Raw genomic sequence first — 13,050 nt, forward strand, 5'->3', positions numbered from 1 at the left:
GGAGAGAGGGAGATGAGGGGGAGGGATGGGGAGGAGAGAGGGAGAGGAGGGATGGAAAGGAGAGAAGTAAAGGAGGGGAGGGATGGAGAGGAGAGAGGAGAGGAGGGAAGGAGAGGAGAGAGGGAATGAGGGATGGAGAGGAGAGGAGAGAGAGGAGAGGATAGGAGAGGAGAGGAGAGGAGAGGAGGGAGAGGAGAGGAGAGGAGAGAGAGAGAGGAGAGGAGAGGAGAGGAGAGAGAGAGGGAGAGGAGGGGTAGGGATGGAGAGGAGAGAGGGGAGAGGAGGGATGGAGAGGAGAGAGGGAGAGGAGGGGGAGAGATGGAGAGGAGAGAGGGAGAGGAGGGGAGAGATGGAGAGGCGAGAGGGAGAGGAGGGGGCAGGGATGGAGAGAGGGAGAGGATGGGGAGGGATGGAGAGGAGAGAGGGAGAGGAGGGATGGAGAGGAGAGAGGGAGAAGAGGGGGAGGATGGAGAGGGAGAGAGGGAGAGGAGGGGAGTAATGGAGAGGAGAGAGGGAGAGGAGGGGAGGGATGGAGAGGAGAGGGAGAGGAGGGGGAGGGATGGAGGAGAGAGGGAGAGGAGGGAGTGATGGAGAGCAGAGAGGGAGAGGAGGGGGGAGGGATGGAGAGGAGAGAGGTAGAGGAGGGAGAGGGATGGAGAGGAGAGAGGGAGAGGGGGGGACAGATGGAGAGGTGAGAGGGAGAGGAGGTGGAGTGATGGAGAGGAGAGAGGGAGAGGAGAGGAGGGATGGAGAGGAGAGAGGTAGAGGAGGGGAGGGATGGAGAGGAGAGAGGGAGAGGAGGGGGAGTGATGGAGAGGAGAGAGGAGAGGAGGGATGGGAGGAGAGAGAGAGAGGAGGGGGAGGGATGGAGAGGAGAGAGGGAGAGGAGGGGGAGGGATGGAGAGGAGAGAGAGAGAGGAGGGGGAGGGATGGAGAGGAGAGAGGGAGAGGAGGGGGAGGATGGAGAGGAGAGAGAGAGGAGGGGGAGTGATGGAGAGGAGAGAGAGAGAGGAGGGATGGTGAGGAGAGAGGGAGAGGAGGGGGAGGTATGGATGGATGGAGAGGAGAGAGGGAGAGGAGTGATGGAAGGAGAGAGGGAGAGGAGGAAGAGGGATGGGTGGATGGAGACGAGAGAGGGAGAGGAGGGATGGAAGGAGAGAAGTAGAGGAGGGAGAGGGATGTAGAGGAGAGGGGGAGAGGAGGGGAGGGATGGAGAGGAGAGAGGGAGGGAGGGGGAGGATGGAGAGAGAGAGAGATGAGGGAGGGATGGAGAGGAGAGAGAGAGAGGAGGGTAGGGATGGAGAGGAGAGAGAGAGAGGAGGGGGGAGGGATGAGGAGAGAGAGAGAGAGGGGGGGGTGGAGAGGAGAGAGAGGAGGGGGGGGAGAGGAGAGAGGGGAGAAGTGGGGAGATGGAGAGGAGAGGGAGGGATGGTGAGGAGAGAGGGAGGGAGAGGAGGGAGGGATGGATGGATGGAGAGGAGAGAGGGAGAGGAGGGATGGAAGGAGAGAGGGAGAGGAGGGGGAGTGATGGATGGATGGAGAGGAGAGGAGGGAGAGGAGGGATGGAAGGAGAGAAGTAGAGGAGGGAGAGGGATGTAGAGGAGAGGGAGGGAGGGGGGAGGGATGGAGAGGAGAGAGGGAGAGGAGGGATGGAGAGGAGAGAGGGAGAGGAGGGGGTGGAGAGAGGAGAGGAGGAGGAGAGGAGAGGAGAGGGAGAGAGAGAGGAGAGGGAGAGGAGAGGAGAGAGAGAGAGAGAGGAGAGGGAGGAGGGAGGGGTGGAGAGGAGAGAGGGAGATGAGGGGGAGGGATGGGGAGGAGAGAGGGAGAGGAGGGATGGAAAGGAGAGAAGTAAAGAGGGGGAGGGATGGAGAGGAGAGAGGGAGAGGAGGGGGAAGAAGAGAGAGAGGGGAATGAGGGATGGAGAGGAGAGGAGAGGAGAGGAGAGGAGAGGAGAGGATAGGAGAGGAGAGGAGAGGAGAGAGGAGAGGAGAGAGAGGAGAGGAGAGGAGAGGAGGAGAGGAGGAGAGGAGGGGTAGGGATGGAGAGGAGAGAGGGAGAGGAGGGATGGAGAGGAGAGAGGGAGAGGAGGGGGAGAGATGGAGAGGAGAGAGGGAGAGGAGGGGGAGAGATGGAGAGGCGAGAGGGAGAGGAGGGGGCAGGGATGGAGAGAGGGAGAGGATGGGGAGGGATGGAGAGGAGAGAGGGAGAGGAGGGATGGAGAGGGAGAGAGGAGAAGAGGGGGAAGGATGGAGAGAAGAGAGGGAGAGGAGGGATGGAGAGAGAGGGAGAAGAGGGGAAGGATGGAGAGGAGAGAGGGAGAAGAGGGGGAAGGATGGAGAGGAGAGAGGGAGAAGAGGGGGAAGGATGGAGAGGAGAGAGGGAGAGGAGGGGGAGTGATGGAGAGGAGAACAGAGAGAAGGAAGAAAGGCACATGGAAGGGAGGAGCGCTGAATAACCAGAGGGTTAACAGGAGACAGCCCCACAGGGAGAGAACAGGAGACAGACCCACAGAGAGAGAACAGGAGACAGACCCACAGGGAGAGAACAGGAGACAGCCCCACAGGGAGAGAACAGGAGACAGCCCCACAAGGAGAGAACAGGAGACAGCCCCACAAGGAGAGAATGGGAGACAGCCCCACAAGGAGAGAACAGGAGACAGCCCCACAGGGAGAAAACGAGAGACAGACCCACAGGGAGAGAACAGGAGACAGACCCACAGGGAGAGAACAGGAGACATATCGACAGGGAGAGAACAGGAGACAGCCCCACAGGGAGAGAACAGGAGACAGCCCCACAAGGAGAGAACAGGAGACAGCCCCACAAGGAGATAATGGGAGACAGCCCCACAGGGAGAAAACGAGAGACAGACCCACAAGGAGAGAACAGGAGACAGCCCCACAGGGAGAGAACAGGAGACAAACCCACAGGGAGAGAACAGGAGACAGCCCCACAGGGAGAGAAAAGGAGACAGACCCACAGGGAGAGAACAGGAGACAGCCCCACAAGGAGAGAAAAGGAGACAAACCCACAGGGAGAGAACAGGAGACAAACCCACAGGGAGAGAACAGGAGACAGACCCACAGGGAGAGAACAGGAGACAGCCTCACAGGGAGAAAATGAGAGACAGACCCACAGAGAGAGAACAGGAGACAAACCCACAGGGAGAGAACAGGAGACAAACCCACAGGGAGAGAACAGGAGACAGCCCCACAGGGAGAGAACAGAAGACAGCCTCACAGGGAGAAAACGAGAGACAGACCCACAAGGAGAGAACAGGAGACAGACCCACAGGGAGAGAACAGGAGACAGCCCCACAAGCAGATAATGGGAGACAGCCCCACAGGGAGAAAACGAGAGACAGACCCACAAGGAGAGAACAGGAGACAGATCCACAGGGAGAGAACAGGAGACAGCCCCACAGGGAGAGAACAGGAGACAAACCCACAAGGAGAAAACAGGAGACAGACCCACAGGGAGAGAACAGGAGACAGACCCACAGGGAGAGAACAGGAGACAGACCCACAGAGAGAGAACTGGAGACAGACCCACAGGGAGAGAACAGGAGACAGCCCCACAGGGAGAGAACAGGAGACAGCCCCACAGGGAGAGAACAGGAGACAGACCCACAGGGAGAGAACAGGAGACAGACCCACAGAGAGAGAACAGGAGACAGACCCACAGGGAGAGAACAGGAGACAGCCCCACAGGGAGAGAACAGGAGACAGCCCCACAGGGAAAGAACAGGAGACAGCCCCACAGAGAGAGAACAGGAGACAGCCCCACAGGGAGAGAACAGGAGACAGACCCACAGAGAGAGAACAGGAGACAAACCCACAGGGAGAGAACAGGAGACAGACCCACAGGGAGAGAACAGGAGACAGCCCCACAGAGAGAGAACAGGAGACAGCCCCACAGGGAGAGAACAGGAGACAGCCCCACAAGGAGAGAACAGGAGACAGCCCCACAGGGAGAGAACAGGAGACAGCCCCACAAGGAGAGAACAGGAGACAGCCCCACAAGGAGATAATGGGAGACAGCCTCACAGGGAGAAAATGAGAGACAGACCCACAGGGAGAGAACAGGAGACAGACCCAAAGGGAGAGAACAGAAGACAGCCCCACAGGGAGAGAACAGAAGACAGCCCCACAAGGAGAGAACAGGAGACAGCCCCACAAGGAGATAATGGGAGACAGCCCCACAAGGAGAGAACAGGAGACAGCCCCACAAGGAGATAATGGGAGACAGTCCCACAGGGAGAAAACGAGAGACAGACCCACAAGGAGAGAACAGGAGACAGACCCACAGGGAGAGAACAGGAGACAAACCCACAGGGAGAGAACAGGAGACAGCCCCAACAGGGAGAGAACAGGAGACAAACCCACAGGGAGAGAAGAGGAGACAGACCCACAGAGAGAGAACAGGAGACAAACCCACAAGGAGAGAACAGGAGACAAACCCACAGGGAGAGAACAGGAGACAGACCCACAGGGAGAGAACAGGAGACAAACCCACAGGGAGAGAACAGGAGACAGACCCACAGGGAGAGAACAGGAGACAGACCCACAGGGAGAGAACAGGAGACAGCCCCACAGGGAGAGAACAGGAGACAGCCCCACAGGGAAAGAACAGGAGACAGCCCCACAGAGAGAGAACAGGAGACAGCCCCACAGGGAGAGAACAGGAGACAGACCCACAGAGAGAGAACAGGAGACAGACCCACAGGGAGAGAACAGGAGACAGACCCACAGGGAGAGAACAGGAGACAGCCCCACAGGGAAAGAACAGGAGACAGCCCCACAGAGAGAGAACAGGAGACAGCCCCACAGGGAGAGAACAGGAGACAGACCCACAGAGAGAGAACAGGAGACAGACCCACAGGAGAGAACAGGAGACAGACCCACAGGGAGAGAACAGGAGACAGCCCCACAGAGAGAGAACAGGAGACAGCCCCACAGGGAGAGAACAGGAGACAGCCCCACAGGGAGAGAACAGGAGACAGCCCCACAAGGAGAGAACAGGAGACAGCCCCACAAGGAGATAATGGGAGACAGCCTCACAGGGAGAAAATGAGAGACAGACCCACAGGGAGAGAACAGGAGACAGACCCAAAGGGAGAGAACAGAAGACAGCCCCACAGGGAGAGAACAGAACACAGCCCCACAAGGAGAGAACAGGAGACAGCCCCACAAGGAGATAATGGGAGACAGTCCCACAGGGAGAAAACGAGAGACAGACCCACAAGGAGAGAACAGGAGACAGACCCACAGGGAGAGAACAGGAGACAAACCCACAGGGAGAGAACAGGAGACAGCCCCAACAGGGAGAGAACAGGAGACAAACCCACAGGGAGAGAAGAGGAGACAGACCCACAGAGAGAGAACAGGAGACAAACCCACAAGGAGAGAATAGGAGACAAACCCACAGGGAGAGAACAGGAGACAGACCCACAGGGAGAGAACAGGAGACAAACCCACAGGGAGAGAACAGGAGACAGACCCACAGGGAGAGAACAGGAGACAGACCCACGGGAAAGAACAGGAGACAGACCCACAGGGAGAGAACAGGAGACAGACCCACAGGGAGAGAACAGGAGACAACCCCACAGGGAGAGAACAGGAGACAGCCCCACAGGGAGAGAACAGGAGACAGCCCCACAGGGAGAGAACAGGAGACAGACCCACAGAGAGAGAACAGGAGACAAACCCACAGGGAGAGAACAGGAGACAGACCCACAGGGAGAGAACAGGAGACAGCCCCACAGAGAGAGAACAGGAGACAGCCCCACAGGGAGAGAACAGGAGACAGCCCCACAAGGAGAGAACAGGAGACAGCCCCACAGGGAGAGAACAGGAGACAGCCCCACAAGGAGAGAACAGGAGACAGCCCCACAAGGAGATAATGGGAGACAGCCCACAGGGAGAAAATGAGAGACAGACCCACAGGGAGAGAACAGGAGACAGACCCAAAGGGAGAGAACAGAAGACAGCCCCACAGGGAGAGAACAGAAGACAGCCCCACAAGGAGAGAACAGGAGACAGCCCCACAAGGAGATAATGGGAGACAGCCCCACAAGGAGAGAACAGGAGACAGCCCCACAAGGAGATAATGGGAGACAGTCCCACAGGGAGAAAACGAGAGACAGACCCACAAGGAGAGAACAGGAGACAGACCCACAGGGAGAGAACAGGAGACAAACCCACAGGGAGAGAACAGGAGACAGCCCCAACAGGGAGAGAACAGGAGACAAACCCACAGGGAGAGAAGAGGAGACAGACCCACAGAGAGAGAACAGGAGACAAACCCACAAGGAGAGAACAGGAGACAAACCCACAGGGAGAGAACAGGAGACAGACCCACAGGGAGAGAACAGGAGACAAACCCACAGGGAGAGAACAGGAGACAGACCCACAGGGAGAGAACAGGAGACAGACCCACAGGGAGAGAACAGGAGACAGCCCCACAGGGAGAGAACAGGAGACAGCCCCACAGGGAAAGAACAGGAGACAGCCCCACAGAGAGAGAACAGGAGACAGCCCCACAGGGAGAGAACAGGAGACAGACCCACAGAGAGAGAACAGGAGACAGACCCACAGGGAGAGAACAGGAGACAGACCCACAGGGAGAGAACAGGAGACAGCCCCACAGAGAGAGAACAGGAGACAGCCCCACAGGAGAGAACAGGAGACAGCCCCACAGGGAAAGAACAGGAGACAGCCCCACAGAGAGAGAACAGGAGACAGCCCCACAGGGAGAGAACAGGAGACAGACCCACAGAGAGAGAACAGGAGACAGACCCACAGGGAGAGAACAGGAGACAGACCCACAGGGAGAGAACAGGAGACAGCCCCACAGAGAGAGAACAGGAGACAGCCCCACAGGGAGAGAACAGGAGACAGCCCCACAAGGAGAGAACAGGAGACAGCCCCACAAGGAGATAATGGGAGACAGCCTCACAGGGAGAGAACAGGAGACAGCCCCACAGGGAGAGAACAGGAGACAGCCCCACAAGGAGAGAACAGGAGACAGCCCCACAAGGAGATAATGGGAGACAGCCTCACAGGGAGAAAATGAGAGACAGACCCACAGGGAGAGAACAGGAGACAGACCCAAAGGGAGAGAACAGAAGACAGCCCCACAGGGAGAGAACAGAACACAGCCCCACAAGGAGAGAACAGGAGACAGCCCCACAAGGAGATAATGGGAGACAGTCCCACAGGGAGAAAACGAGAGACAGACCCACAAGGAGAGAACAGGAGACAGACCCACAGGGAGAGAACAGGAGACAAACCCACAGGGAGAGAACAGGAGACAGCCCCAACAGGGAGAGAACAGGAGACAAACCCACAGGGAGAGAAGAGGAGACAGACCCACAGGGAGAGAACAGGAGACAGACCCACGGGAAAGAACAGGAGACAGACCCACAGGGAGAGAACAGGAGACAGACCCACAGGGAGAGAACAGGAGACAGCCCCAACAGGGAGAGAACAGGAGACAAACCCACAGGGAGAGAACAGGAGACAGACCCACAGGGAGAGAACAGGAGACAGACCCACGGGAAAGAACAGGAGACAGACCCACAGGGAGAGAACAGGAGACAGACCCACAGGGAGAGAACAGGAGACAGACCCACAGGGAGAGAACAGGAGACAACCCCACAGGGAGAGAACAGGAGACAGCCCCACAGGGAGAGAACAGGAGACAGCCCCACAGGGAGAGAACGGGAGACAAACCCACAGGGAGAGAACAGGAGACAAACCCACAGGGAGAGAACAGGAGACAGCCCCACAAGGAGAGAACAGGAGACAGCCCCACAAGGAGAGAACAGGAGACAGCCCCACAGGGAGAGAACAGGAGACAGCCCCACAAGGAGAGAATGGGAGACAGCCCCACAGGGAGAGAACAGGAGACAAACCCACAGGGAGAGAACAGGAGACAAACCCACAGGGAGAGAACAGGAGACAGCCCCACAAGGAGAGAACAGGAGACAGCCCCACAAGGAGAGAACAGGAGACAGCCCCACAAGGAGAGAACAGGAGACAGCCCCACAAGGAGAAGCCTACAGAGGGAGGAGAGAGATGAGGGGAGAGGAAGAGGGTGGCAAATTAGGGGCAGAGTAGTTATCCTTAAAGACTTGGAGAAAGAAATAGAGGGAGCATCGTTTCATTGAGGGCCAATATATTTATCCTCTACTTTCATGGGCAATTATGGACAATAATAGGCAATTATATAGTTGCAGATACATGATAATGAGGTGTCAGGAGGGAGGACTGAACACTGTTGAAACATCCTAGACATTACAAATCCTACGTGCTCACACATACACTTCCAAAACATACACCCTCACAAGTACACAGATACACACACGCTCACGCAGGAATGTTTCATGGATATTATGGGTATGCAGAGACACACCCATCCATTCAAATTGCTTTAAATCCCAACTTCAGACCAGGATTGCAGAAGTGGCTTGTTTACTGTTGGGAATTTCAGCCAACACTCTCACTATCAGCTTGCTGAATCATGCTTCCTAATGCCTGAGTAAACCAGTAGAGAGCCTAATGCAATTACTGTAAGCTGGCTCTGTGCACACATCAGAATCATTAAAAGGTCAAAGAGGACTCAGTATGCCATTCATTTCTCATCTGTATGTATTAGTTGTTCATTCGCTTGGTGGGTAGAGAGTTGTTGTGGAAGGCGGGTCGATAAACCATTTTGTTTTCTTGTTTATTTGTCCTTGTACGGCACACAGTACTCTTGCTACGTTAGCACGTGTATATGTACAAACACACGCACGCACACGCACGCGCACACACGCACACGCACGCACGCGCACGCACGCACGGACACGCACGCACGCACGGACACGCACGCACGCACGCACACACACACACACACACACACACACACACACACACACACACACACACACACACACACACACACACACACACACACACACACACACACACACACACACACACACACACACACACACACACACACACACACACACACACACACACACACACACACACACACACACACACACACTAACGCACACAAACATCACTTGCTCACTTGCACAGAGAGTTGATAAACAAAGTGGCAGTAAAACTGGTGTAAAATGTCAGGGTTTTTTACATTGAGAGATTGAGAGAGGTAAGAGTGTGTGTGTGTGCATGCGTGCGTGTTAGTGAGAGAAGTAAGACTGTGTGTGTGTTTGTTTGTTTGTTAGTGAGAGAGGTAAGACAGGTGTGTGTGTGTGTGTGTGTGAGTGTTAGAGGTAAGAAATACATGTCTGTGAGTGTGTTAGTGAGAGAGGTAAGACAGGTGTGTGTGTTAGTGAGAGAGGGTAGACAGGTGTGTGTGTTAGTGAGAGAGGTAAGACAGGTGTGTGTGTTAGTGAGAGAGGTTAGACAGGTGTGTGTGTTAGTGAGAGAGGTTAGACAGGTGTGTGTGTTAGTGAGAGAGGTAAGACAGGTGTGTGGGTTAGTGAGAGAGGTAAGACGGGTGTGTGTGTTAGTGAGAGAGGTAAGACAGGTGTGTGTGTTAGTGAGAGAGGTAAGACAGGTGTGTGTGTTAGTGAGAGAGGTAAGACAGGTGTGTGTGTTAGTGAGAGAGGTAAGGCAGGTGTGTGTGTTAGTGAGAGAGGTAAAGGCAGGTGTGTGTGGGTTAGTGAGAGAGGTAAGACAGGTGTGTGTGGGTTAGTGAGAGAGGTAAGACAGGTGTGTGTGTGTTAGTGAGAGAGGTAAGACAGGTGTGTGTGTTAGTGAGAGAGGTAAGACGGGTGTGTGTGGTTTAGTGAGAGAGGTAAGACAGGTGTGTGTGGGTTAATAAGAGAGGTAAGACAGGTGTGTGTGTTAGTGAGAGAGGTAAGACAGGTGTGTGTGGGTTAGTGAGAGAGGTAAGACAGGTGTGTGGGTTAGTGAGAGAGGTAAGACAGGTGTGTGTGTTAGTGAGAGAGGTAAGACAGGTGTGTGTGTTAGTGAGAGAGGTTAGACAGGTGTGTGTGTTAGTGAGAGAGGTAAGACGGGTGTGTGTGTTAGTGAGAGAGGTAAGACAGGTGTGTGTGTTAGTTAGAGAGGTAAGACAGGTGTGTGTGTTAGTTAGAGAGGTAAGACAGGTGTGTGGGTTAGTGAGAGAGGTAAGGCAGGTATGTGTGTTAGTGAGAGAGGTTAGACAGGTGTGTGTGTTAGTGAGAGAGGTAAGACAGGTGTGTGTGTTAGTGAGAGAGGTTAGACAGGTGTGTGTGTTAGTGAGAGAGGTAAGGCAGGTGTGTGTGTTAGTGAGAGAGGTAAGACAGGTGTGTGTGTTAGTGAGAGAGGTAAGACAGGTGTGTGTGTTAGTGAGAGAGGTAAGACAGGTGTGTGTGTTAGTGAGAGAGGTTAGACAGGTGTGTGTGTTAATAAGAGAGGTAAGACAGGTGTGTGTGTTAGTGAGAGAGGTTAGACAGGTGTGTGGGTTAGTGAGAGAGGTAAGACAGGTGTGTGGGTTAGTGAGAGAGGTAAGACGGGTGTGTGTGTTAGTGAGAGAGGTAAGACAGGTGTGTGTGTTAGTGAGAGAGGTAAGACAGGTGTGTGGGTTAGTGAGAGAGGTAAGACAGGTGTGTGTGTTAGTGAGAGAGGTAAGACAGGTGTGTGGGTTAGTGAGAGAGGTAAGACAGGTGTGTGTGGGTTAGTGAGAGAGGTAAGACAGGTGTGTGTGGGTTAATAAGAGAGGTAAGGCAGGTGTGTGTGTTAGTGAGAGAGGTAAGGCAGGTGTGTGTGGGTTAGTGAGAGAGGTAAGACAGGTGTGTGTGTTAGTGAGAGAGGTAAGACAGGTGTGTGTGTTAGTGAGAGAGGTAAGACAGGTGTGTGTGTTAGTGAGAGAGGTAAGACAGGTGTGTGTGTTAGTGAGAGAGGTAAGACAGGTGTGTGTGTTAGTGAGAGAGGTAATGACAGGTGTGTGTGTTAGTGAGAGAGGTAAGACAGGTGTGTGTGTTAGTGAGAGAGGTAAGGCAGGTGTGTGTGTGTTAGTGAGAGAGGTAAGACAGGTGTGTGTGTTAGTGAGAGAGGTAAGGCAGGTGTGTGTGGGTTAGTGAGAGAGTTAAGACAGGTGTGTGTGTTAGTGAGAGAGGTAAGGCAGGTGTGTGTGTTAGTGAGAGAGGTAAGACAGGTGTGTGTGTTAGTGAGAGAGGTAAGACAGGTGTGTGCGTTAGTGAGAGAGGTAAGGCAGGTGTGTGTGTTAGTGAGAGAGGTAAGACAGGTGTGTGGGTTAGTGAGAGAGGTAAGGCAGGTGTGTGTGTTAGTGAGAGAGGTAAGGCAGGTGTGTGTGTGTCTGCTTTATCGTGTGGTGTTAGTAATTGATCGTCTCTGGGGACCACTGCTGCCAGGTTAACAGGGATATACACCTTGTGTCACCCTGTGGGAAGTAGTGTGTACTGCTCTGTCACCAGGCATGGCACTACCATAGCGACAGACTGGTCCCTCCCTGGTCTGGTCTCATCAGGTCCTTCCTGCTCTTCATCAGAACCCCTCCTCAGGATTAACAACACTCATCCTGACACGTTCATTAAACAGCGTCATAATCTCACATGGACCATTGGGCAGAGCAGAGCACTGTGGATGGGCCTGAGAAGTAAATACACACACGCACACGCACACGCACACGCACACAAATGCACACAAACGCACACACACACACACACACACACACACACACACACACACACACACACACACACACACACACACACACACACACACACACACACACACACACACACACACACACACACACACACACACACACACACACACACACACACACACACACACACACACACACACACACACACACACACACACACACACACACACACTGGGCTTTGTTCAGTCAGGTCTCTGTGTTAAGCCGTGGGAGTGTGTTTAAACACTCAGACCCAGTGGTGTTAATTACACACACACTCTTCTCTCTCCTAGTTCTGATTGGTTGGGTTGATAGGGGTCATTGTGATGAAATAGGCTAGAGAACAACCCCCAAGTGTCCTACACACAACACCTTTATTGAAGGGAATGACTGGAGCATAGAGAGATGGGGGTATCTTTACTATTCCTCTGGTAGATATAGATTCAAAGCTTTATTAAATCAAAAGACTGCATCAGCTATAGAGAGGAAAGGCAGGTGTGTAAGAGGGACAGGAGGTGAGGATGAGGGAGGGGGTGAGAGAGGTGAGGATGAAGGAGGGGAAGAGAGAGGTGAGGATGAAAGAGGGGAGAGAGAGGTGAGGATGAAGGAGAAGGAGAGAGAGATGTGAGGATGAGGGAGGGGAAGAGAGAGAGAGAGAGAGAGAGAGAGAGGTGAGGATGAAGGAGAGGGAGAGAGAGAGAGTGAGGATGAAGGAGGGGGAGAGGGAGAGAGAGAGGTGAGGATGAAGGAGGGAGAGAGAGAGAGATGTGAGGATGAGGGAGGGGGAGAGAGATGTGAGGATGAGGGAGGGGAAGAGAGAGAGAGAGAGAGAGTGAGGATGAAGGAGAGGGAGAGAGAGAGAGAGAGGTGAGGATGAAGGAGGGGAGAGGGAGAGGGAGAGAGAGAGGTGAGGATGAAGGAGGGAGAGAGAGAGAGAGAGAGGTGAGGATGACGGAGGGGGAGAGAGTTAGGTGAGGATGAAGGAGAGGGAGAGGGAGAAAGATGAGAATGAATGAGGGGAAGAGAGAGAGAGAGAGAGAGGTGAGGATGAAGGAGAGGGAGAGGGAGAGAGATGAGTATGAAGGAGGGGAAGAGAGAGGTGAGGATGAGGGAAAGGGAGAGAGAGAGAGGTGAGGATGAAGGAGAGGGAGAGGGAGAGAGATGAGTATGAAGGAGGGGAAGAGAGAGGTGAGGATGAGGGAAAGGGAGAGAGAGAGAGGTGAGGATGAGGGAGGGAGAGAGAGTAGGAGAGAGACAGAGAGAGATGAGAGAGGCAGGCTATAGGCAGATGGCAAGATGAAGGGAGGGAGAAGAGGAGGATGAGGACAGGTTGGGCAGAGCTGGCGGGGAGCGGAAGTGTTGCTGGGGCAACAGGAGAGACGA

Source organism: Oncorhynchus gorbuscha, linkage group LG16 (genome assembly GCF_021184085.1).
Source record: "Oncorhynchus gorbuscha isolate QuinsamMale2020 ecotype Even-year linkage group LG16, OgorEven_v1.0, whole genome shotgun sequence".
Lineage (NCBI taxonomy): Eukaryota > Metazoa > Chordata > Actinopteri > Salmoniformes > Salmonidae > Oncorhynchus > Oncorhynchus gorbuscha.